Source organism: Bos taurus, chromosome 16 (genome assembly GCF_002263795.3).
Source record: "Bos taurus isolate L1 Dominette 01449 registration number 42190680 breed Hereford chromosome 16, ARS-UCD2.0, whole genome shotgun sequence".
NCBI lineage: Eukaryota > Metazoa > Chordata > Mammalia > Artiodactyla > Bovidae > Bos > Bos taurus.
Window position 1 is genome coordinate 2,503,921 of NC_037343.1, and position 25,577 is coordinate 2,529,497.

The following is a 25,577-nucleotide window of genomic DNA, read 5'->3' on the forward strand; positions in this document are numbered from 1 at the left end:
TGATGGACATGAATTTGAACAAGCTCCAGGAGTTGGTGATGAACAGGGAAGCCTGGTGTGCTGCAGTCCATGGGGTCGCAAAAAGTTGGACGTGATTGAGCGACTGAACTGAACTGATAACTGGGTCTGTATTGTCATTTAGTGGGCTGGGCCAAGGATGCTAAATACCCTGAAGTTCTTGGGATGGCCTGAATGTGAGAGAATTACCTGCCCCAAATACCGAGACGCCCACACTGAGAAACATCAGTCCCTGCACCACTTTCACCTGGGCTTTAAGGGCTCTAAATTTTCCCTGATGGCTATTTCCACTGACTGTCTGATTTGGAGTTTTCAAATAGAAATTTCTTAAGAAACCATGAGAAAACAGATGGGAAGTGATCAAAGAAAGCAACAAAGCGTAAAAAACAGATGAGCTTCAACAGATTTTTGAGTCTAAGAAAGATCAAGTGTATTCAGTCTCAGAGTTCTTGTTTTTTTAAGCTCCCAGTTTTCCTGATTGAAACAATTTACTAGGTGCAAAGGCCTCGTTTCTCTCCTTGTTCTAAGGACACCACAGCAAGTCATCGTTCAGGCTGGCCCAGGCGCTGTCCTAGGCGAGCTTTCCAGAGCCCAAGTCCTGAACCTCTCTCTGTGCTGACACGAAGCACCGCGGGCTTGAATTCACTTCAGCCTCAAGCTTCCCTGGCCTTCTGGGCTCTTCCCAATTTTCAGTTTTTCACTCTAACCCCAAGTATCAGGTTTGTCTGAGAGCAAGGTGTGGTCTTCTGATTTACCTTTTAGGGTAAGGATAAGGCACTGCTAGCCGCTATAATAGAGTACTCATAAACTCACAGGGTTTAACACAATAAAAGTTTGTTATTCACTCATTCAAACTATGAAACAAGTATTCCTTATGGTAGCAGCTCTCCTCCAAGTGGTGATTTTGGAACCTATGCTCCTTCCTTCTCGAGCGTCCCCCATCTTCGATGTGTGGTTTCTCAGGTTGCTGTGTTTCTCTGCATCAAGCCTGCAGAAGAAGAGAGAGCACAGAGGATTGCCTGTGGGTGGTGTTCAAGGGCCAGACCTGGAATTGCCCCACTTCACTTCTGCTTGCATTCTGTTGGCAGGAACCCAGACACACGGCCTTGCCTAGCTGCACGAGAGACTGGAAAATGTAGTCCAGCTGTATTCCTATGTACTAGGAAGACAAAGACTTTGGTTTGTTAATCAGCCAGTAGTGTCTGCCCATATCCCCCCATGTATGAGCTTTTAGAAATCCTGTTGTCATTTTTCTCTATCATTTCTGGTTGATACACAGCAATTTACTGGTTAAGAATAAACGGCTTGTTCTTTAAAAAGTAAAACATGGGCTCACCATCAATTCAGTCGGCCGGTCATGTCCGATTCTTTGTGACCCCATGGGCTGTAGCACACAAGGCCTCCTTGTCCATCACCAACTCCCAGAGCTTTGCTCAAACTCATGTCCATCCAATTGGTGATGCCATCCAACCATCTCATCCTCTGTCGTCCCCTTCTCCTCCTGCCTTCAATTTTTCCCAGCATCAGGGTCTTTTCCAATGAGTCAGCTCTTCACATCAGGTGGCCAAAGTATTGGAGTTTCAGCTTCAGCATCAGTCCTTCCAAAGAACACCCAGGACTGATCTCCTTTGGGATGGACTGGTTGGATCTCCTTGGAGTCCAAGGGACTCTCAAGAGTCTTCTCCAACACCACAGTTCAGAAGCATCAATTCTTTGGTGCTCAGCTTTCTTCATAGTCCAACTCTCACATCCATACACAGGTGCTGGAAAAACATACCTCTTACTATGTGGACTTTTATTGGCAAAGTAATGTCTCTGCTTTTTAATATGCTGTCTAGGTTAGTCATAGCTTTTCTTCCAAGGAGTAAGCATCTTTTAATTTAATGGCTGCAGTCACCACTTGCAGTGATTTTGGAGCCCCAAAAAAGAAAGTCTGTCACTGTTTCCACTGTTTCCCCATCTGTTTGCCATTAAGTGATGGGACCAGATGCCATGATCTTTGTCTTTTGAATGTTGAGTTTTAAGCCAACTTTTTCACTCTCTTCTTTCACTTTCATCAAGAGGCTCTTTAGTTCTTCTTCACTTTCTGCCATAAGCGTGGTGTCATCTGCATATCTGAGGTTATCGTTATTTCTCCTGGCAATCTTGATACCAGCTTGTGATTCATGCAGCCCGTCATTTTTTTTGATGTACTCTGAGTATAAGTTAAATAAGCAAGGTGACAATATACAGCCTTGATGGACTCCTTTCCTGATTTGGAACCAGTCTGTTATTTCACGTCCGGTTCTAACTGTTGCTTCTTAACCTGCATACACATTCCCAGGAGGCAGGTAAGGTGGTCTGGTATTCCCATCTCTTGAAGAATTTTCCAATTTTCTATGTTGTGATCCATACAGTCAAAGGATTTGGCATAGTCAATGAAGCAGATGTTTTTCTGGAACTCTCTTGCTTTTTCTATGATCCAACAGATGTTGGCAATTTGATCTCTGGTTCCTCTGTCTTTTTTAAATCCAGCTTCAACATCTGGAAGTTCATGCTTGGAGAATTTTGAGCATTTCTTTGGTTAGCATGTGAGATGAGTGCAATTGTGTGGTAGTTTGAACATTCTTTGGCATCGCCTTTCTTTAGGATTGGAATGACAACTGACCTTTTCCAGTCCTGTGGCCACTGCTGAGTTTTCCAAATTTGCTGACATATTGAATGCAGCACTTTCACAGCATCATCTTTTAGGATTTGAAATAGCTCAACTGGAATTCCATCACCTTCACTAGCTTTGTTCATAGTGATGCTTCCTAAGGCCCACTTGACTTTAGACTCCAGGATTTCTGGCTCTGTGGATTACCATAGGACTGGCAATTCCACTCTTAGGACACCCATGTACCAATAGTGTCTTGCAGGAAGGGGGACCCTTTCCAGGGCCCCAGAGTGGGCTATTGTCTAACAATCGGAAATGCATTGTCCGAGGAGACACATGTGCTGACATAGGAAGAGATTTTATTGGGAAGGGGTACCTGGTGGAGCGCAGTAGGGTAAGAGAACCCAGGAGGACTGCTCTGCCACATGGCTCACAGTCTCGGGTTTTATGGTGATGAGATTAGTTTCTAGGCTTTTCTGGTAGCTCAGCTGGCAAAGAATGTGCCTGAAATGCAGGAGACCCCAGTTCAATTGCTGGGTTGGGAAGATCTGCTGGAGAAGGGATAGGCTACCCACTCCAGTATTCTTGGGCTTCCCTGGTGGCTCAGCTGGTAAAGAATCTGCCTGCAATGCAGGAGACCTAGGTTCGATCCCTGGGTTGGGAAGATCCCCTGGAAGAGGGAATGGCAACCCACTCCAGTAGTCTGGCCTGGAGAACTCCAGTCCATGGGGTCACAAAAAGTCTGACACGATTGAATGACTTTCACCTTTCATTTTGTCCCTGACCAATCATTCTGACTCAGAGTTTTTCCTGGTGGTGCATGCATTGTTCAGCCAAGATGGATGCCAGCAAGAAGGATTCTGGGAGGTGGTCGGACAGGTGGTGTCTCCTTTTGACCTTTCTGGAACTCTGCCAGTTGGTGGAGGCTTATTAGTTCCATGTTTCTTACTAGGACCTCCTGTCGTAAAACAACTCACGCGCATGGTTACCATGGTGCCTGGCCAGGGTGGTGGTTTCGGCCAGTGTGCTTCCCCTAACAGCTCCCTCCTGAGAGACTGCATACTCAAGATTACTTCTTGGGAACTGGGACAGAGGTCTCTTTCTTCTGTAACATCTTCCTGCTGTTCCTAGGTGTAGTCCTGCCTAGTAGAAGTCTCTCTCTACCTGATCTAAGTTGAGGTATTTTTTAACTGAAAGAATAGGCTTCCATACTGGTAGTAACAGCGATTTAGCCTGAAACTGTTGGACCCCATCAGAGATGAAACAGACAGGGGTCATAAGGAAACCTAACAGGATACTCATCACTGGTCCCCAGAAAATGAAGGCAAAATTTGAGGTGAGGACTGCAGGGTGTAGTGAGGCAACAGGCTGGTGCTCCAGAAATCTGTGCTCAGCCTTCATCTCCCACCTGGGTGGGGGCCCCAGTTCCAGAGAAGAACTCAAAGATATTGTTATGGGTCTTCTTTGAGTAGGAACCAGGATCTTGCCCCTGGGCTGAACCACCATTTGATTGTTTCTCCTCTGTTTTTGTATCCCCTCCCTTCTCTGATCAGCAACTGTTTGGATCTGTTCTTTGAAACTCAGGGAGGGTTAAGGAGGCTGTGTAAAGTCTATATCCTACAAGCAAGAAAGAGGGAAAGCAGAAAAGTTCTGTACTCCAGATCCCCACGGAGTCCTGCTCAGTTTTAATTCAGGGAACTGGGTAACTATGACTCTGATAACTTCCTGTCAAAGTGGGGCATAGGACTGACTCAGTTTGGAGAATAGACCCTGAATTGGAAGTATTTCTGAGTTCCAAGTCCTAGATCTGAGCCTTGTATGATTAAAATCTCAATCCCTTGGTCTGCCATTTAGGTGTAACAGACACAATTAGAAGTAGCTGAAGGAGTGACAACTGGAATTATAATAGGCAAAATAAATCTCATTTCTTTTCAGAATAATAGGCCTGAAATCCAGTCTGGACCTGGCTCTTTGGGGAGACTTGTAGCCAGGTAGCCAGTTGCCTGGTTTTATAAAAAGTAAGGTTGTAGTTACTAGCTGCCAGCAGACGTTGTTTTGAGACTCACAAAACTCAAGTTTTTAGCGATATAAGGACTAGTCTGAAATTACATCCGTAGTGTCTCCTAGTTATTTCCTTGGATGTCTGAACCATAGCTACTCTATTTTGACTTTTAATTGTGATATTCTCCTTAATAGCCAAAGCAGATGTCACCATTAATGATGTCGTTTCTCTGTGTATGAGAAGATGCAAGAATTGGGACTCATAAAATCTTCTGAAAAGATCTCTCTCTGAAGGCCTGTTCTGCCAGTTTTTCCCAGAGCACAGAGTGCCTCCTTCCTGATTTCCACCCTGAACTCCTTTCAGAGGTGTTGGAGGTCAGTAGCTGTGGTGGCCATGATTTAATCTTTGAGTAATTAGATGGCAAGTGCCAGTTTCCAGTTGGCAGGGCCCCTTCTTGGTCATAAACTCAACCATGATTTGGTGCGGGGGAGGTGGCACTTCATGACCATTTCATCCCACAGAGCTGAGAATGTCCATTCTCAGGTCTGGCAAAGATTTTGTTGACAGGCCACTCAATGTGCTGTTACTGGACTAGGCCATAAAACAGTATCCAAAATTCTCTGGACCACCTGTCTTACTAGCCTCTTGGTCTAGGAAAATATTCCCTCCTGTGGCTTCTTCCCATATCCAGAGTTACAATCTGGATCTGTTACAATCTGTTACAATCTGGATTGTAACAACACTGTTACAATCATCGATCTCATGTGGAACTATATATTATTTTTCAGAGGCCTACCACACATTTGGCAGTGTAACAAACAGCAATTTTGTAAAACAGGTAAAATAAAAATAACATAGCCAGCATTATTAGTAACGTCACAAGTAAGACCTACGCTAACAGCTCCCATTAGATGTAGCGCAGTATATCCCAGGTTGCCTGACTTAGTCTATTCTGTATGAATCCTTATCTTCCAGGGAAATTATATATTGGTACTGTCTATAAGGCACATAGTCCAGTTTCCTACTGTTGGTAGACTATTATCCTTAGTATGATTTAATTGTTTCCAACATAGAGGAGACTTTAAACCTAAATTATTATAGCCTGGTATTATCTATATAAATCCATCCCATTATTGTGGGAGGTTTTTTTCTTTGCTGAAACTTTGCTTGTTCCTCTGATTGAGCTTGAGTAACAGAAAAGTGAAAGGGTTAGTAGCTCAGTAGAGTCCGACTCTTTGCAGCCCCATGGACTGTAGCCCGCCAGGCTCCTCTGTCCATGGGATTCTCCAGGCAAGAATACTGGAGTGGGCTGCCATTCCCTTCTCCAAGAGATCCTCCCAACCCAGGGATCAAACCTGGGTCTCCTGCATTGCGGGCAGATTCTTTTACCACTGAGCCATCAGGGAAGCCCTGTGTAATAGAAGATAACTCAAATTTATGGGCAGAGTCAGAGCAGGCATTATTAATTGGCCAGGAGAGGGGATCCACTCTAGTAATATCAACGTGTGCTAAATCATGTCAGTCGTGTCCAACTCTTTGCGACTCTATGGACTGTAGACTGCCAGGCTCCTCTGTCCATGGGATTCTCCAGGCAAGAATACTGGAGTGTGTTGCCATTGCCTCCTCCAGGGGATCTTCCTCACCTAGAGATCAAACCAGGGTCTCTTAAGTCTCCTGCATTGGCAGGTCGGTTCTTTACCGGGGAAGCCCTGTAATATCAATAGTGACCTGAATATGACTATAATTTTTCTTTTTAAGTTAATTTTCTCAGTGCCAACCAATCAGAACCTTGGAGTAGAGAAATTCACCAAGGTAACCCAGAGCTAGACGCAGGTAATTGACCAAACCCAACAATTGGGTTGATTTCTAAAACCAGCATAGGATCATGCCTATGATAGAAAAGCATTTGATTTATATGTAAAGGTCCAAGAAGTCAAGAAAACATTATAAATGATCACACGAATCAGGTCCAGCATCTGGGGCAAGCTGTCTACTTCTGATGTCATCTTCTTGGCCTAGATATGCAGTTTCCTCTGTTTGAATGTCGTTTTAAGGTGAGTTCAGGTTAGGAGTCCTCTGTATAAACTCGTCCAGTGTAGGGGCCTTTGGAAGTGGGAATTAATCTAACAGTCAATTTCCCTTCAATTTTACCGAGCATGAGCTAGTTAAGAGTACCTGATAAAAAGGTCCTTCCATCCAGGTTGGAGACAGTCCCTTAAATTATGTCTTCTTCTAGTCCTGGTTGCAGGTCATGAGGCACCTGATCTTCATCCAAAGATAGATTACTGAGATAAGCTTCAGAAACAAACTTAGGGTGTTCTTTAAGAATTCAATTAAATTTTACATTAATATGGCATAACAGCAAAGAACTATCCAGGAAATGAGTCTTAGTATATACAGACCTCTATTAACAAACTGGGATTTAATATTTATTGAAACATCTTTTTCTCTCTAAAATTACCCTCATTTTTACCAAATATAACCAAATTAAAGGTTAGTTTGTTTACAAAATAGTTCTGCTCTTAATAAATTTTGCCTGATGATTTGTATAACCATAATTGATGATAGACTTATTGCTTTGCTGAAACTTTTATAAAGTCTCAGACTGAACTTTTAAAATAAAACCTTTTAGGGCTGGGAAAGTCATGCTTTATCACAGATTTTGCTTAACAAATCTAGGTGAATTCTTCTCTTTTTAAGGTCTCAAAAATTACCTTTTCAAGGTCACAAAAATTCTGTACCTATTAGTGAGATAACCTTCCTAACTTAACTGATAAAGTTACTGGAAACCTAAGAGTTTCCAATCTCTGGAGGAGTCAGATAGAGGGGAAATATAATTGTTTCAATTTGTTTATAACATATAATTTTACCAAATTACCATCATAATTAGTCTGAGGGGAATGTTTTCCCTACTCCCAGAAAACACAGATTCAAACCTATAATTTTTTCAGATCAGTTCAGTTCAGTCACTCAGTCATGTCTGACTCTTTGCAACCCAATGGACTGCAGCACAGCAGGCTTCCCTGTCCATCACCAACTCCGAGAGCCTACTCAAACTCCTGTCCATCAAGTCAGTGGTGCCATCCAACCCACTGTCGTCCCTTTCTCCTCCCACCTTCCATCTTTCCAAGCATCAGGGTCTTTTCCAAGGAGTCAGTTCATCAGGTGGCCGAAGTACTGGAGTTTCAGCTTCAGCATCAGTCCTTCCCATAAATATTCAGGACTGATTTCCTTTAGGATTGACTGGTTTGATCTCCTTACAGTCCAAGGGACTCTCAAGAGTCTTCTCCAACAGCACAGTTCCAAAGCATCAATTCTTCAATGCTCTGCTTTCTTTATGGTCCAACTCTCACATCCATACATGACTACTGGAAAAATAGTTCTGACTAGACGGACCTTTGTTGGCAAAGTAATGTCTCTGCTTTTTAATATGCTGTCTAGGTTGGTCATAGCTTTTCTTCCAAGGAGCAAGCATCTTTTGATTTCATGGCAAACCACCATAAAAGTTACAAGCATATTCATTGGTTCATTCATCCTTTTGTTAACCTTTGTGAAGTCATCAGTTTTCCCATTAGAATACCAGGACATATCAGAATATTAGGAACTCCATATAATTTCTAGGATATCTATATTAGTAATGTTTACCACACAGTGTAACCTGAGAGGATTTATTACTCATTTGATAATATTTCCCATGTAATTGAATTCGGTCAGATTTAGCCGGTGCTGGTGGGTGTATCATAAGTGGTGATATGTCACAATGGGCCTAAATACTGAGGCTTAAGGTCTAGTGAAAGTCAGCTCTGCCATCTTGGACATAGTTGACTCTAACCAGTTTTCCTATGGCTGTGTTATTCCTAATAAAATCCATTTACCCAACTAATTGTAAACCAATTTTAGAAAATCCTAATCATGCATAACTCTTTTCAGTATTTTTTTTTTCATATCTTCTTCTACTGAAAACACATCTTAGTTTCCCTATTTTCCACAGTGAGGTACATTTCTTGTTGACATATTTGTGACAGAATACAGTCTTATTTGACCTCTAGTAAACCTAGGTACAACAGAAGTATTATACTTATTGATGGTTCTAGAGACATATCTGTTACCAGGTATTAATTTAATATTGAATATTTCCCACTTCACATGAACCTGGAATTAATTTAGCTTAGTTTAGAATTTATAAGTTCTTGGAATGGAATGTGAAAGTCGCTCAGTCATGTCCAGCTCTTTGCAACCCCAATGGACTATACACTCCATGGAATTCTCCAGGTCAGAATACTGGAGTGGGTAGTCATTCTCTTCTCCAGGGTATCTTCCCAACCCAGGGATTGAACCCAGGTCTCCCAGGTGGATTCTTTACCAGCTGAGCCACCAGGAAAGCCCTTGTAAGTGCTTACTTTTCTTTAAACCAGTTAAATAGCTCTCATTCATAAATTAATCTCAAAAATATTATCCAGAGACAAAGATATACCAGGACATACACATATTCAGACAGACACAAAGTGAGATCTAGCTTCATTTTCTAAACTTAGACATGAATTAGATATTACACTATAAAATTTACTAGTTTATTTATAACAGTTGGAACAAATAAAAAATTTAAAGACTTCTTCCTGTTTTTCCTCAGTCTCGGGAGTTATAGATGGTCTAGATAAGTGTTCCTGAGAGCCCTGGTCTCAAGGCACAGGGAAAGAAAATCAAGTTCTTGGAAAATGGCGGCACGTCTAAAACAAATGATGACCACACAGAGCAAAATGGCCGTCAAAAATCACAGCACAGAACACAGAGTATAAGACACACAGATAAACCTGGCAGTCCTCATCAGACACTCCCTTAAATACAAGATTACAGTCTCTCCGAAAACCTCCTATAGGATACAGAACTTTGGATCCAAGTACTAACAGAGAAAATGAAAATATCTCAGGTCTTCAAAGATTTCAAAGGGAGGAAAGGAAGCCATGTTGAAAGAAGACGAGAGAAGGCAGGAGAGGGGGGCAAAAGGGGTGGCCTTACAGACCTCTCTCGCCACCTCAGATACCCAGGCGTTACGGGACTTTACCCTGGGCCTCCAGAGAAGGGACGACTGGAACTCGGCCCTACCAGAAACCAGACCAGACCAGACCAGAACCAGAATTCAAACTAGAAACCAGACCAGAACAGAACCAGAATTCAAGTTCTCTGCCAAGCAAAGGGGATCAGCCTCCAATCCTCATCTCAGGCTGAGGCCCATTCCTGCATCCAGGACCAGAGGACTAGAAAAAAGGGGAAGGATAGGAAGGGTTAAGGAGAGGAAAGAGAGAGGGGAGGGGAGAGAGGTCAATCAATTCTCTTGTTCCTTACCGGGTCGGGGCGCTCTGGCCAGTTGTCCATGTCAGGAGGAGACCAGGGACAAAAGGGTCCCAGTTGCGGCCACCGGGTCTGGTCCATCGGTGGGCAAGCTGGTCCTTGAGTTCCCCGAGTGATCAGCATGTCAGTCTCAGCAAAGAAGAGTCCCTGGTGGAGTCGCCATTTGTTGCAGGAAGGGGGACCCCTTCCAGGGCCTGAAAAGTGGGCTCTTGTCTAACATTCAGAAATGAATTGTCGGAGGAGACACATGTTGACAAAGCAAGAGACTTCATTGGAAAGGGGCACCCGGGTGGAGAGCAGGAGGGTAAGGGAACCCAGGAGAGCTGCTCTGCCGCGTGGCTCGCAGTCTCGGGTTTTATGGTGATGGGGTTAGTTTCCGGCTTGCCCTTGGCCAATCATTCTGACTCAGAGTCCTTCCTGGTGGTGCAGGCATTGTTCAGCCAAGATGGATGCCAGAGAGAGGGATTCTGGGAGGTGGTCCAACTCGTGGTGTCTGTTTTTGACCTTTCTGGAACTCTTCCTGTTGGTGGTGGCTTATTAGTTCCGTGTTCCTTACCAGGACCTCCTGTCATAAAACATGCAAATGGTTACTACGGTGCCTGGTCAGGGTGGGCGGTTTCAGTCAGCGTGCTTCCCCTAACAGTTGTACTGTCTGCAACAGGCAGAAAGTAGAAACAACCCAAATGTCCATCAATGAAATAAATGGATAAATAAATCGTGGTGTATACATACAATGGAGAATTATTCAGCCCTAATGAGAAATGAAGTACAGATACGTGTTATAATGTGCTTGAACTTCAAAAATATTATGCTAAGTATAGAAACCAGGCATGAAAGGTCACATATTACATAATTCTGTTTTTACAAAATATCCAGACAGGAAAACCCACGGAGATGGAAAGCAGGTTGGTGGTTGCCAGGGAGTAGAGGGGAAGGGGAGTAGAGGGTGACTGCTTGTGTATGGGGTCTCCTTTGGGATGAAAGCATTTTGCAAGTAGATAGATATGGAGGTTTACAACACTCAGAATGTACTAAATGCCTCTGAATTGTTGACTTTAAAATGGTTAATTTTCATCCCATATTTTGGGGCTGCTCTTCTGAGATGGCCTACCTTCTGTTTGTGGAGTATGTTTCTCCCAAGGCTGTTCTCACTTTCTCAGACGACTCTATGCCCTGGGGCTGCTCTTGCCTTTTGAGACAGACCACATGCTGTCTCTGAAATGTGCATCTCTCTAAATAAACTCACTTTCACTTAAATAAAATAAAAAAGTTAATTTTATGTTATGCGAATTTTATCTCATTAAAAACTTTATAAAGATTCCTGAAAAAAAAAAAAGAATAATTGGATGGTTTTTTAAAATTTTTGTTTTTAGTGAAGTCTAGCTTTTACTTATTATTCTTTGTTAATTTTTCTGGTCTGTATCACATATGAGGGTGCATATCATCTTGGCCTTGTCCGGTAGCTTACTTCATCCTGTGCTCCCTTTGAAGACATTGGGAATTAACTGGTTTATTATTCCTTAACTCCTTGGACTCTCGCTTTGGGTTTAGGAAATGCATTTCTAGCACATAGAGTGATGCTCTGTCAGCCTTCATGTGCTAAACAATGACGACGGACATACCCTGGACCTGGTTATTTTTACTTAGCTACAAGTCTAACTTCCATCCACTTCTGGAGGCTTCTGAACTTTCTTCCCACCATGCCTGCCCACTCCTGCCCTCTGTGTGGTGTCTAGGAGGTTGGGAGCTAGGCATTTTCAAGTCTTCCTAGGAACCAGCTCCAGGCTTTTCTACACACAGGGGTCAAATATTCACTACAATTAAAAAAATAGTTTTTAAAAATTAATCATATTCTGCTCATGCTTCAAATAAAATAGCACTTACTATGTTGTTTTATACTTCTTTTAATATAGAACTTTTATTCCTCTAGACTGTAAGCCCATTGAGGGTAAGAATCATGCCTTAATTGCCCCTATATCCTAGCACTTAATACGGTGCTTGATAAAATTTATTGCTCAATAAATATGAATGAAGTGAATGAACAAAATGTAATAACATACAGACAAGAAAAAGGTTGTTTTCTCATCAGAATGAAAATCTTGATTGAAGCCATTCTCTTGTAGAGAGAGCAGCTTTTATCTGAAATTAATGAATTGTTCATTTCTGGACATCAGCACAAAAGAACAATTAACCAGGGCTGGCACGAATTATAAGCAGGCAGGCTCAAGAAAAGAAACAGGCTGTGTTATTAACGGGAACCTAAAACCCAGAAACAGCGGAAGGGGGCAGACCAGGAGTGGCCAGAACACTGGGGGTGGTGGGCAGGCTCTGCCACAGGCGGTGGGGGAAATCCAGACAGGCAGTGAACTCAGCGTGCTAACGGGCGGAGGCGGCAGCTTTAGGGAGGCTTATGAGGGGAAAAAGGACCCCAGAGTGTTGGACCTGGGTACGAGGAGGGGTGCTCTGAGCAGGGGCCATGGGAGAGCCAAATGGGTAGGTGGTCAGCATCAAGGGGGTCTGGCAACCATCCAGTCTGTGAGCAAGATTTCGGGAAAGAATAGTGAAATTCAGTGTCCTGGGGAGATAGACTGGAGCCAGGCTGGGTCTTGGTTTTGCAGGACCTGGGTTCTTGCCAAGTTTTCCAAATAGAAAACTGAAGGGGCCCAGACAGGGGTGTTTGGTGAGAACCTGGATACCAGAAAGGGCGGAACTAGAGCGGGCTGGGTGACTTACACCTGGGCTCCTTAGCCTCACTCCACGGCCGAGGCCAGGGTGGGTCTCCGAGGCTGCGGCAGAAATGAGAATGCAGATGGGACTCAAGTGCTGGAGTTCAAGGTCTAGGGGCTCTTGCAGGACACACTGGAGAATGAGGAAGGAAGGCCTTCAGAGAGCAAAGAGCCTTTAAAGTCAGACTTTTGAAAAGCAGACTTACATGGTTGCCAAGCTGGATTCAATGATCAGGCTGGGTACCTATAAATTATTCCACTGGATTTAATGTGTATACATTTTAAAGATTTTTCTCTCCCCATAGCAAAGTAGATTTACAATCTGAATGGCTGAGCTTATTAATTTTAATAACCTTCTCTAGAATAGAAGTATATGAGAAGACGAGAAGTAATGGCCTATGTCCTGAGGTCCAAGAAGGGGGGCGACCCCTCCCCAACACTCACAGCTATGCAGGCTACAGGGGGTCTTCTGGTGACCCCAGGGTAGGTTGCTTATGCCTCCACTCCCCACCTATCCCACTGACATGCCTGCTTCCCTGAGGACTCCAAACAGAGCTGTCTGTTCTCCTCTTCAGTGGTTGGGTTGTTCAACTCTTTCTAGACATGTTTCCCCAGCTCTTGGTAAAGCACCCCAGGCCAGTACCTGGGGGATCCTTAGTAAATTCTGAATGGAGTGCTGGCTTGGCCAAGGGCTGGCTGCCTTCTTTCCTGTTTGATTTGAGTGTGGTTCTTCAGTCTTCTAAGCAATTTAATGAGTGATCCAGTGCTTTTGCAATAAATTCCCTTTTCAGATTACATCAGTGTAAGTGAGTCCTGATATTTACAGTCAAGAACCCTAGCAGATATAGAAATCAGAGCCTTAAAGAGGTGGCAGGAAACAGACTTTTGGAGAAATGGAGTGCTGGGATTTGTAACCTGCCTGGATGGAGCTGAAGGCAGTGAACTCCAGCCAGGATCTCTAGCAGCCTGTGGCTCCTGAAGTCACCACCTGCAGACAAGGTGTGGGGCTCCGGAGCAGATGCTGCCCCGCCCTCCAGCTTTCAGCGCAGCCATGTATGGGGCGGTCACATTTAAGCGTGTGCCAGTGTCTCTTTGCTTTTCTGCCTCCAAGCTTTCTCCAAAGGCATTGGAGAACACTCAGCCCATAATCAGTCCCGCCAGCTCCCAAATGTGAGAAAAATGAACATTCCTGAGGGCAAACCTCAACCAAAAGGGGATGAGAGCCAGTGGGTGAGTGATTCCTTTCCTTTCCTTCAGGGAACAACTCAAACGTCCCTCACACGAGCTTCAGAAGGCCCCAGTGGGCATGAGCCCATCACATTCAGCAGCTCCATCCCCCACCCCCTTTGATTTTTCTCCCTCCTCTCTCTCATTCTCCTTGCTTCCTGATGGGAACCCCAGATAAATGACCTGCATCCAAATCTGAGGCTCAAACTCACTTTCAGGAGAGCCCAAACTAAGACAGGGAGCAGGGTGAAAAGAGGAATTAAAGGGTGGGAGGTGGAAGGGCAGGGAGACAGGTGGCCGTGGGCTTGCTTTTGCCATACTGGGAAGCTCAAGGAGAAAACGGAACACCCAGATTCATAAATTCCAGCCCAAGGCATTTATAGAAACCCAGGGACTTTCCAGGACCTTACTAAATGGCTTTCTTCTAGCTCAGTTGCAGGACTGAAATAGTCAAAATCAATTATAAGCTTTAATCCTGTAGGTGGTCAAATGACAAATTTGTTTTTTAAAAAAATCACAGGCTCTCTGCATTTCTAATGTGAAAAATAGGGTATTGACTAGCAAAGAATGGGACCCCTAAAGTGAGGCTATGTGGGAAGTTTGGGAGGACTCAAATTGCCCTGAAGCTCTCACCTGCATTGAGTCTTTCTGGCTAGAGAAAGCAACGCCTCCCTCTGCCTGGTGCAGCTACTTTGGCCTTGTTTGGAAATCCTGCACAGACCCACTTCAGGCCTTACCTGGCAAGGGGGGGAGTCACGACCCTGACAGTCTCCAGACAGAACAACGTGGTTGGCGGCAGACCCCAGCATACTGGGGGAGGGGGAGTGGGTATGGTTAACTACATGCTCAAGCTCTGGAGGAGAAAATGTACACGCCAAAAGTATGACGCAACATTGTTAATTTGAATCAACAAAAATCTGAGGAATTCATATGAGAATGAACTATGAGAGAATACAACCAAAAAAAGGATACAATATTAGATTATCTGGATCTGGAGATTCTCAACTGACTGTCCTAACCTAAGTCACCAATTCTACGTTCCCATCCTGTGTTTGGTTGACTGAATCATGGATTCCACATTGGTTCCCACTAAACAGAACTGAGAAGTCGGAAATTCCTGACATAAGGAAGGAATGTAGGGAACTGGGGGCACAGAAATGTGGGAAAAGATTCATGTGAGACCTGCCCACTTATCCTGAAAGGACCCGGAAGACATTTCTTTCCCCAACTGTGTTGAGAAATATCTATTTACCAGCATGTCTAGTAGGTCACGTCCTGTTGCCCTGGAATTATGGTCAAGGCCAAAGTTTAGGATAGAAGATGCCAAGTAGCGTACCTTCTAAACACAGAGTCACCACCCTACCTCTCTGTACGAAGTGCCAGCGTACCATCACCACCAACCCCCTCGCTGACCCACAATATGCAGTGGGTCCTGAGAGACACAGGCCAGCCTGTCGGGGATAGCAGCCTGTTCCCTGCTTTCACAGCTAACGCGTGGGGAAAGGAGAGAGAGTGCTCTAAGAGATTCCCGGGTAAAGAGGAAGCCGAGAAGACTGCAGTGTCACGGCCTGGTTGGATGTCTGCTTTGCTGCCCTGAGGAAGGGAAAGGAGACCTGGGAAAATGGTGGAGCTGGGTCCACGTGTGGGGTGGAGGAGGGCAGTAAACTTGTACTCCTCTCATTTGGCATGGTAAAGTTTCCCAGCAGTTGGGCTGTCATAGCAGCAGGGAATCCATCTTGAGTCGTCTTGTTGGTGACTCCACACGAGGACAGACTGTCCACCAAAGTCATTCTGGCCACTGGAGAGTTGAGTACATTTGGGGAGGACTGAGGGATGATGAGGAAGTCAGCCAAGCCAGAGTCAACCTCCTCGGTCAGTCAGGAGAACGTAAGGGCTGGTCTCCACGAAGACCCCCAAGAGCTCACAATACAGCCTGGCATTTCGAGCCTGTCCCACAGGGGCTCAGTGACATGCCGAGAAGCAGCGACACCGACAGAAGGGAAACTGCAGCCTCTCCCTGCGACAATGGGAGATGTGGGCACTTTTCCTTCTGCTCCTCTCTGCCTGATTGCATAACTGCCCAAACTCGAAAACTGCAAACAGATGCCTGATTTGAGCTAAAGTGGAAAATTATGACCCTCACCTCTTCCCTACTCCTAAATCAGTTCATAGACAGGGAATGTCAAGTTCACTTGAGGAAAGATTCTGTGACGACACCGTGATGGTGTGTTGAGAATCTTCTAGCCTCCCCTGAAGGGATCTGTGGTCACTCACTGGAGTGATTCTGTATTGATCAGGGTAGCTGCATTACCCAGATCTTTCAAGGTTTAGCAGGCACTGGCTCTAGTATAACATTCATTCTTTGGGACCTAGAATACCACTTTATCCATTGGTCAATGTGAGGCTTTTGGGGTCAGGTGATAAATAGATTTTTATTTGAGTCTCTTTCATGGTAGACCCAATGGGACATTTGGCCCATCTCATGGTTTTTTCTCAGTTCCTGGCTAAACAGCTGGAGTAAATAACTTGAGCAACTGGCAGAATCCCTGCCCCGTCTCTTGATCCATGGAATGAAGACTATTGTCACAGGAAGGGCCAAGTAGGAGTCTCTGGAGCCCTCCCACAGCCATGGTGGCCACAGAGATTAATGGAGTCATCAGCAGCTTCCAGCTTTGAACGGAGCCAAGAGCAAGAGATGCTTCTGTTGAGGGTACAAGTCACAATGCAAGCAGCTATGCCCGGTGCCTCTCATGACCCAGCAGATGCATGGTGATCAACATTTGTGATAGACCAAGAGTCCATGTGAAGCCACTGGAGACCACCGATGGCAGGATTCTAGTGGGGGCCCTTGGGGGTTGGGAAAGATGATATCATCTTTTTGTCTGCGAGGAACAGTTCTTGACTTTCTACCAGAACTCATAGACTCCTAGTGGCTCAGACAGTAAAGAATCTGTCTGCAATGCAGGAGACCCAGGTTCAATTCCTGGGTTGGGAAGATGCCCTGGAGAAGGGAATGGTCTTGCCTGGAAAATCCCATGGACAGAGGAGCCTATTAGACTACAGTCCATGGGGTCACAAAGAGTCAGACACGACTGAGGAACTAACACTCACTTTCATACCCCATACCATAGGTACAAGGGACAGTGCAACCCACATTGCCCACCATGAACTCGGTACGATCTGACCCTTAAGCTGAAAAATGTATGCCCAGCACCACCACACCACCAGCTGGAAGCCATGAATCTGGGGCTCGGTCAAGCAGGGCCTGAAGACAGAAGCCAGTCGCGTTTCTTTCCTCTTGACGCAGCGGCTCCTGTTCCGTTGCCGCCCCACCCGCAGCACACACCGGTGAGCTCGTGGAGGGCGTCCTATGGCCTGCTGACTGCAGAGGACAGATTGCGCCTGATTTACAGGCGGCTGTGTGCAGTATTCTGGACTCTCCCGGGAAGGGGCTGCTGTGGTGTCGGAACTGCCCTCAGGACCGGTCTTGAAGGACAGCGGAGAGGGCAAGTCCTCCAGGGACAGGACTTTGCAGTATGTTTTCACCGCTCAGATGAGGCGAGAGGGCCTGAGGTAAGCAACTAAAGTGATTCATGAGCAGTAGCAAGCGGTCTGGCCCGATAGCCAGGGATTTGAAAGGAACTAGACGCCACTGGGCTTCTCTGGTGGCTCAGATGATGGTAAAGAATCTGCCTGCAATGCGGGAGACCTGGGTTCTATCCCTGGGTTGGGAAGACCTCCTGGAGGAGGGCATGGAAAGCCACTCCAGTATTCTTGCCTGGAGAATCCCATGGACAGAGGAGCCTGGCGGGCTACAGTTCATGTGATCGCAAAGAGCTGGACTTGACTGAGCGACGGAGCACAGCACAGATTGAAAATTAGTGACCAGGAGGTTTAGAGAGGGGTCTGTGAGTGGACCCATACCCCAAATCACAACACCCTCTAAGCCTCACTCCTGCCTCCAATATGTCGCCCACTTTGTCATCCAGGTGACCTTGCCAGCAGGCTAATCCAGTCCTGTCATTCCCTCTACAAGAATTGAAATGAATCCCTATTTCTCAGGAGTAAAATATAGACCCTTTACAGAACCTCTCCCTCACCTAATTGCCTGACCTCGTCTCGCACCACTTCTTTCCCTAACACTTAGCCTGACTCCTACAAGCCTGCCTGAGAAATATCTCAGGCTTCTGTAGCTCTGTAAGTGTTTTTCCCTCTGCCGCAAGGACTCTGCCCTGTTCACCCTCCAGGGCTCAGCTCAGAGGACACCTGCAGGAAGCCTGCCCAGAGGCCCCCAGGCGGGCAGGCTCAGTCCTGCCTCTGCCCCTTAACCTCGGACACAAGTCTTAGCCTTTCTGCGTCTTGATTTCCTCACCGAAAACATAGGCAAGGAGGTGAGAGGATTAATTATGTCATAATGATGAGTATTCCATGGGGTCGCTAAGAGTCGGACACGACTGAGCGACTTCACTTTCACTTTCACGCATTGGAGAAGGAAACGGCAACCCAGTCCAGTGTTCTTGCCTGGAGAATCCCAGGGACGGGGGAGCCTGGTGGGAGGCCGTCTATGGGGTCGCACTGAGTCGGGCACGACTGAGGCGATGCAGCAGCAGCAGCAGCAATGATGAATATTATGTTTACAAATAATAAAACATATATATATATGTAAATAATACCAAAGCAGAAACATAAAACAGGATTTGGCCTGACGCAGAGCACTCAGAATGTGCTGACCAGATACTCTTTGCCCTGTGCTCCCTGCTGCCCTGTACACAGGCCCAATCAGACAGGGCAAGGACACTCTCCCCTCTCCGTGTATTTACTATCCAGCAAGTGCTTGGCATATATCAGGCTCTCGATAAATACATGTGGGGAGAACAGACAATGTCTGGATTAGAGTCAGAAATGCAATCCCTGTTGTGTCATTTACTAAAAAGCCTTGGATAAGTCACGTAGCAAGTAAAAGCTTCAGTTTCCTCACCTGCAAAATGAGAACGATAGCACAAATATTAAGCCGAACCGTAGGAAATTGCCATTTTTGTAGGACAAAAACAATTGAATGTCAGCAATTTCATATGCTTCAGTGAAATAATTCTTACATGTAGGGCTAAAGGGAGGCCCAAATGAGGTAATGAATGTGAGAATAATTTATAAGCTATAAATTGCCATAAAATGTCAGTATTGATTATTATTAGATATGTGTGGCAAGCTAGAGCTGATGTATTTGAGTAGAATCATTTCATTTCATTCTGTTTGTATAATAGCAATTTTGAGAAACAGATTAAAATTTTAAGTTCACATGACAGGTGGCATCCAAGTTGGATCTGAACTCAGGATTCACGGCTTGGGTGGACCCGCACAGGAGGGCGGGAGCACAGGGAGGCCTGCAGAGAGCAAGAGGGTCTGAGCGGCGGAAGCCTGCCGCCTTCCAGCCCGGGTGCAGCTAGCGTTCTGTGGATCTTGGAAGGCGCCAGAGGTTTCTCTGGCTCTCTGGATCCTCCAAGAGCACCGCTGTATTTGTTCACAGTCACTGCACCTTGCCCAGACTCCCAAGGTGACAGCCTCCCTGGAATCGCTGATGTGGTGGGAGCTTCCCTGGTGAATATCAATATATACAGCCCACGGGGGCCTACAGCTCCCAATTTGGACCACCCCCTCCATCCCCAAGACTCTGCTGAAAGAGGTCTGTTCATAGACTCGGGCTCTTGCCAGCAAATGTCCTTCTTGCTGTCCTTACACCGGCTCAGATAAGGTGACCACACTGGATACAATATGAGGTGAGGTTGGGCTTGATGACTTTTGAGATACGGGAAGACCAAGCAGAGTCAGTGTCTGGCAGAATTAACACTGAGCTGACCTTTAAACCAGAGCCTTCCAGTTGCTTCCTTTGTGTACTTTTCGGTCTCTTTCAGATCAGATCAGATCAGTAGCTCAGTCGTGTCCGACTCTTTGCGATCCCATGAATCACAGCACGCCAGGCCTCCCTGTCCATCACCAACTCCTGGAGTTCACTCAGACTCACGTCCATCGAGTCAGTGATGCCATCCAGCCATCTCATCCTCTGTCATCCCCTTCTCCTCCTGCCCTCAATCCCTCCCAGCATCAGAGTCTTTTCCAATGAGTCAACTCTTCGCATGAGGTGGCCAAAGTGCTGGAGTTTCAGCTTTAGCATCATTCCTTCTAAAGAAATCCCAGAGCTGATCTCCTTCAGAATGGACTGGTTGGATCTCCTTGCAGTCCAAGGGACTCTCAAGAGTCTTCTCCAACACCACAGTTCAAAAGCATCAATTCTTTGGTGCTCAGCCTTCTTCATAGTCCAACTGTCACATCTGTACATGACCACAGGAAAAACCATAGCCTTGACTAGATGGACCTTTGTGGGCAAAGTAATGTCTCTTCTTTTCAATATGCTATCTAGGTTGGTCATAACTTTCCTTCCAAGGAGTAAGCGTCTTTTAATTTCATGGCTGCAGTCACCATCTGTAGTGATTTTGGAGCCCAGAAAAATATAGTCTGATGCTGTTTCCACTGTTTCCCCATCTATTTCCCATGAAGTGGTGGGACCGGATGCCATGATCTTCGTCTTCTGAATGTTGAGCTTTAAGCCAACTTTTTCACTCTCCACTTTCACCTTCATCAAGAGGCTTTTTAATTCCTCTTCACTTTCTGCCATAAGGGTGGTGTCATCTGCATATCTGAGGTTATTGATATTTCTCCCGGCAATCTTGATTCCAGCTTGTGTTTCTTCCAGCCCAGCGTTTCTCATGATATACTCTGCATAGAAGTTAAATAAACAGGGTGACAATATACAGCCTTGACGTACTCCTTTTCCTATTTGGAACCAGTCTGTTGTTCCATGTCCAGTTCTAACTGTTGCTTCCTGACCTACATACAAATTTCTCAAGAGGCAGATCAGGTGGTCTGGTATTCCCATCTCTTTCAGAATTTTCCACAGTTTATTGTGATCCACACAGTCAAAGGCTTTGGCATAGTCAATAAAGCAGAAATAGATGTTTTTCTGGAACTCTCTTGCTTTTTCTATGATCCAGCGGATGTTGGCAATTTGATCTCTGGTTCCTCTGCCTTTTCTAAAACCAGCTTGAACATCTGGAAGTTCACGGTTCACATATTGCTGTAAGCCTGGCTTGGAGAATTTTGAGCATTACTTTACTAGCGTGTGAGATGAGTGCAATTGTGCGATAGTTTGAGCATTCTTTGGCATTGCCTTTCTTTGGGATTGGAATGAATACTGACCTTTTCCAGTCCTGTGGCCACTGCTGAGTTTTCCAAATTTGCTGGCATATTGAGTGCAGCAGTTTCACAGCATCATCTTTCAGGATTTGGAATAGCTCAACTGGAATTCCATCACCTCCACTAGCTTTGTTCATAGTGATGCTTCCTAAGGCCCACTTGACTTCACATTCCAGGATGTCTGGCTCTAGGTCAGTGATCACACCATCGTGATTATCTGGGTCGTGAAGATATTTTTTGTACAGTTCTTCTGTGTATTCTTGCCACCTCTTCTTAATATCTTCTGCTTCTGTTAGGTCCATACCATTTCTATCCTTTATCTACTTTCCTACATAAACAAGACTCTCAACCACCTACACTGAGTACAAATTTAAGTCATAGTATCATCTACCATTCAAGCTGGAAGGGTTCTCACAGACCACCCGCAACTTATAGCTGAGGAAACAGGCCCAAACAGAGATGAGAGGCTTGATTTGAAAGTAGGCCTGTGGAAGCCCAGATTAGCACTCTTGATGTCAAGTGATGTTTTTAAACAACGGGTTCTCAGTTATAAGAATATGAGCGTATGACAGAAGATAGTCCTGGGTTCATCTGAATCTACCCCTCGGCAGCTGTGTGACCTGGGAGCATCATTTGACCTCTTTGAGCCTTTCTGTAACAAACTTTTCAGTGTTGCAGAGAATCAAATAATATGTAAAGTGCCCATCATACGCAGAGTGTTTATTAAAAATGCTTCATTTCACTGTGGAATAAAACACAAACTTTTGAAGAATCAATAAGCAAGTAAGATTTTTGGCAGTACTGGTCAAGGAGAAGAGAGAAGGACACTCCAACACATTCTGATGTCACACTGCTTTATCCTGCTTTTGTATAAGACTGGCAGTTTTCCCCCCAACTTGATTAAATTCAGGAAACATTTATTGAATGCTTATTGTGTGTTAGACTAGGTTAAGTTTTGTGGGTGCAGAATATACTAAGAATAGGTTAAGTTTTGTGGGTGCAGAATATACCAAGTCCTTACACTCTGGAAGGTGCCTCCCTGGCTTGGGAGACAGATGGATGAACGAGGAGCCATGACGCTGTTCTGCATAAGAGAAGCACTAACAGGCAGGTACAAGGGAAAGGGCATCCCAGGCAAAAGGAAGCTTGAACAAGCGCCCGGAGGCATGAAAATCAATTTGGAGGCTGTATCAGGTAGCATAGGCTTGGCAGCTGACACTAGACAGCTCAAAATAGCAAGGGCTTAAGCAAGCTTGAGGTTTATTTCTCATTCGCATGAAAGAAGGGCAGAGCCAGGCAGCCTGGGTTGATGTGGCAGATCCTCGGTCATCGGGAACCCAGGCGGTGCAAGGTTCTGCTTAGAGCATGGTCTCCAGAGGCACACTGTCTGGGTTTTCATCTTTCTCAAGCCATGAGACAGTGAAGAAGTTATCTTTTCTCTCTGTTTCCTCAGCTGTAAAATGAGGATAGTAAAAGTACCTGTCTCACAGGATTGCTGAGGATTTAATGATTTCATACAAGAAATGTTTTGAACAGAACCCGATGCATACTGGTGCCATATGTATTTTAATATTCTAATTTTATACTCTAGCATCCATAGTATTAATACTTGACTTCCATTCTCAAGGCCACCTCATGGTCCAGAACGGCTGCTGGTGCTCCTGCCACTACACCCCAATTCTAAGTACCTAAAATAAGAAAGGGGAGAAGGACAAAGACCCCATCCTACAGCTGAGTCAGCTTCCTTTAAACAGTTCTCCAGAGTTCTCAACCATCACTTTTGATTATATGTCACTGATCTGAACTTAGTCACAGGACCTCATCTAGCACAAGAGAGGCTTTGGAATCCTGGTCTTTTAGCTGTGTTCTCTTAGAAAGGAAAGAAGTAGATTTTCTTTCTAAGAGATTTTAAATGTTGTAATACTGTGATTGACAATTTTAAAAATGTATATTGGTTCCCATTTATTGGCATGGAGCTCCTAAAACCCTTGAAATTTCCTGTGGTAAGAGCAGTAAAAGTATCTTTGTAATGTTAATGAGATGACTCTGAAAATGTCCCTAGATAATGAGGGCTGAAGGCTGGTTGCCACGGGAACCAACAGAGTGATTAGAGGTTTGAAAGTTTCAGTTCCACCCACTGATCTCTGGAAAGGGGAGAGGGGCTGGAGATTGAGTTCAATCATCAATGGCCAATGACGTATTTAATAAATTGTACCTATATAATTGGGCTTCCCAGGTCATGCTGGTGGTAAAGAACCGGCCTGCCAATGCAGGAGACATAAGAGACGCAGTTTCCATCCCTGGGTCAGGAAGATCCCCTGGAGGAGGGCATGGCAACCCACTCCAGTATTCTTGCCTGGAGAATCCCGTGGACAGAGGAGCCTGGTGGGTTACAGTCCATGGGGTCGCAAAGAGTCAGACATGACTGAAATGACTTGGCATGCACAGACACCTATGTAATTAAGCTTCATTAAAAACCCAAAGGACTGGGTTTGGAGAACTTCGTGCTGGTGGACACGTGGAAATTTGGGGGGAGTGGTGTACTCAGAGTATGGGAGCTCCGCGCCTTTTCTCCATACCTTGCTCTCTGTGTCTCTTCCATCTGGCTGTTCCTGATTTATGTCCTTTTATAACAAACTGAAAATCTAGTATATTAAATATTCTCTGAGTTCTAGCGAATTAAATGATCCCAAGGAGGGGCTTGTTGGAACCTTCAGTCTACAGCTGATTGGTCAGAAGCCCAGGTTTCATTACTGGCAGCTGGGCTGGGGGTGGGGTAGGGGAAGTCTTGCAGGACTAAACCCTTAATCTGTGGGATCTGACAATATCAGTGTCCAAACTGAGTTGAATTGTAGGACATTCAGCAGGGTTAATCTCCTGGTGGTTTGGGGGAGCTCCTCTCCTTCCTCCTGTCCACCTGCACACTGGAATAGTGCAGAATTCTTTTTCACAGGGACTTGCAGTGGCTGCCACAGGGAATGAGAGTGAACTCCAGTAGGTGGGTTCCCACGCTGAGATCTCTTACACATCCAAGGTAGAGCAAGAAGAGGGGTGAGTAAAGAGATGTGCTCAGGTTTTAACACCAAGGGGCGCCTGCCTTGGAGCAAGGATTAGACTTCTGGTTTGGGAAGGGCAAGTGCTAAGAAGGTGCCACCACTGACGAGCATCTCTCCACGTGAACTGATTTGCACTCTCCTTCTTCTAACAGATTTCCGTTAGTCTGCGATTGTCATGCCACACAGAAAATGAAAGGTGCCGCTTTTCAGGAATGTGCTTGCAGCTCCCAACCCCTTGCAAAGGAAATGCTGAAAAACCCCGGCACCTGGGAAAGAGGAGTCTGAGCACCCAGCTTCCTGATTACTTTTGTTGAATACACCCTACTCTGCATATGTGAATTTGCCAAGCGTTGGGGTGGAGTGGGCCAGGACTGCTTCTCAAATGAAGAGAGAGGGCCTCGGACATGGGTGTCCAGTGTTTGCCCCCATGGTAGGTGGCAGCAGAGCAGCCATCCAATCAGAGACTCTTCTGAAAACCACACCTGCTCTATCATACTCTGGGTCACAGGACCTTCCCCAGCATTTAAGAAGCAGCAACCTCTCTGCCGAGTACCTTGCGGTGTAAAAGGTTGGGCTAGCTTATCTTCAGGAGCCAAAACTCTTTGACCTCAAAGCCCTGCTCCTGACCCACCAGCCCCTGATGCCTTTACCCAGGGCCACAGACAGACTGGCCAGGATGCTAAAAGCACAGTGCCCAAGCTACACTTAACTTTAGGGAGACGGAGTATAGTTATTAGCTAAAGCTGCACGTGTATTTATCCCCAAACTTAGTAGCTTAACACGAAAATAAAACCCACACATCATAAACTCAGTTCTGTGAGTCAGGAACCTGGGAGAGACTTGGCCAGGCAGTTTGGGCTCAGGGTCTCCGTGAGGCTGCAGTCAAGACTTTGGTGGGGCTTGACAGGGGCTGCAGAAGTCACTTTCAAGGCAGCTTCTCTATATGAGTAGGTGGTCCTGCCATTTGGCAAGAAACCTCAGTTCCTGTTCTTGTGGACTTCTGAGGACGCTTGAGTGTCCTCATGAATTGGCAACTGGCTTCCACCAGAGCAAGATGCCAGGAGAGCCAGGCAGAAGCTCTGCTTTTGATGACATAGCCTCAGAATCACACCACGCCACTTCTACCACATTCTATTGTTTAGAATTGAGTTACAAAGTCTGGCTTACATTAAAAGGAAGGGAAATTAGGCTTCATCTTTTGAAGGGAGGAGTACTGAAAAATTTGAAGACATATTTAAAAACCACAACATAGGTTTTAGGCCCTGGGGAGCCTGGGGTGAAGGAGGCCAGAGGCAGAATCAGAAGGAGACCTATGA

General features: G+C 45.4%; 1 long non-coding RNA gene across 1 annotated transcript; it reads right to left on the minus strand.

Annotated features, from left to right (window-relative positions):
* Positions 1–835: 835 nt before the first annotated feature.
* Positions 836–10,550, minus strand: LOC100848180 (uncharacterized). The gene is made up of 2 exons (XR_009490805.1): positions 9,999–10,550; positions 836–1,006 (listed from the first exon to the last, which is right to left on the minus strand). It is a non-coding gene; the product is annotated as an uncharacterized lncRNA (long non-coding RNA).
* Positions 10,551–25,577: the final 15,027 nt, after the last annotated feature.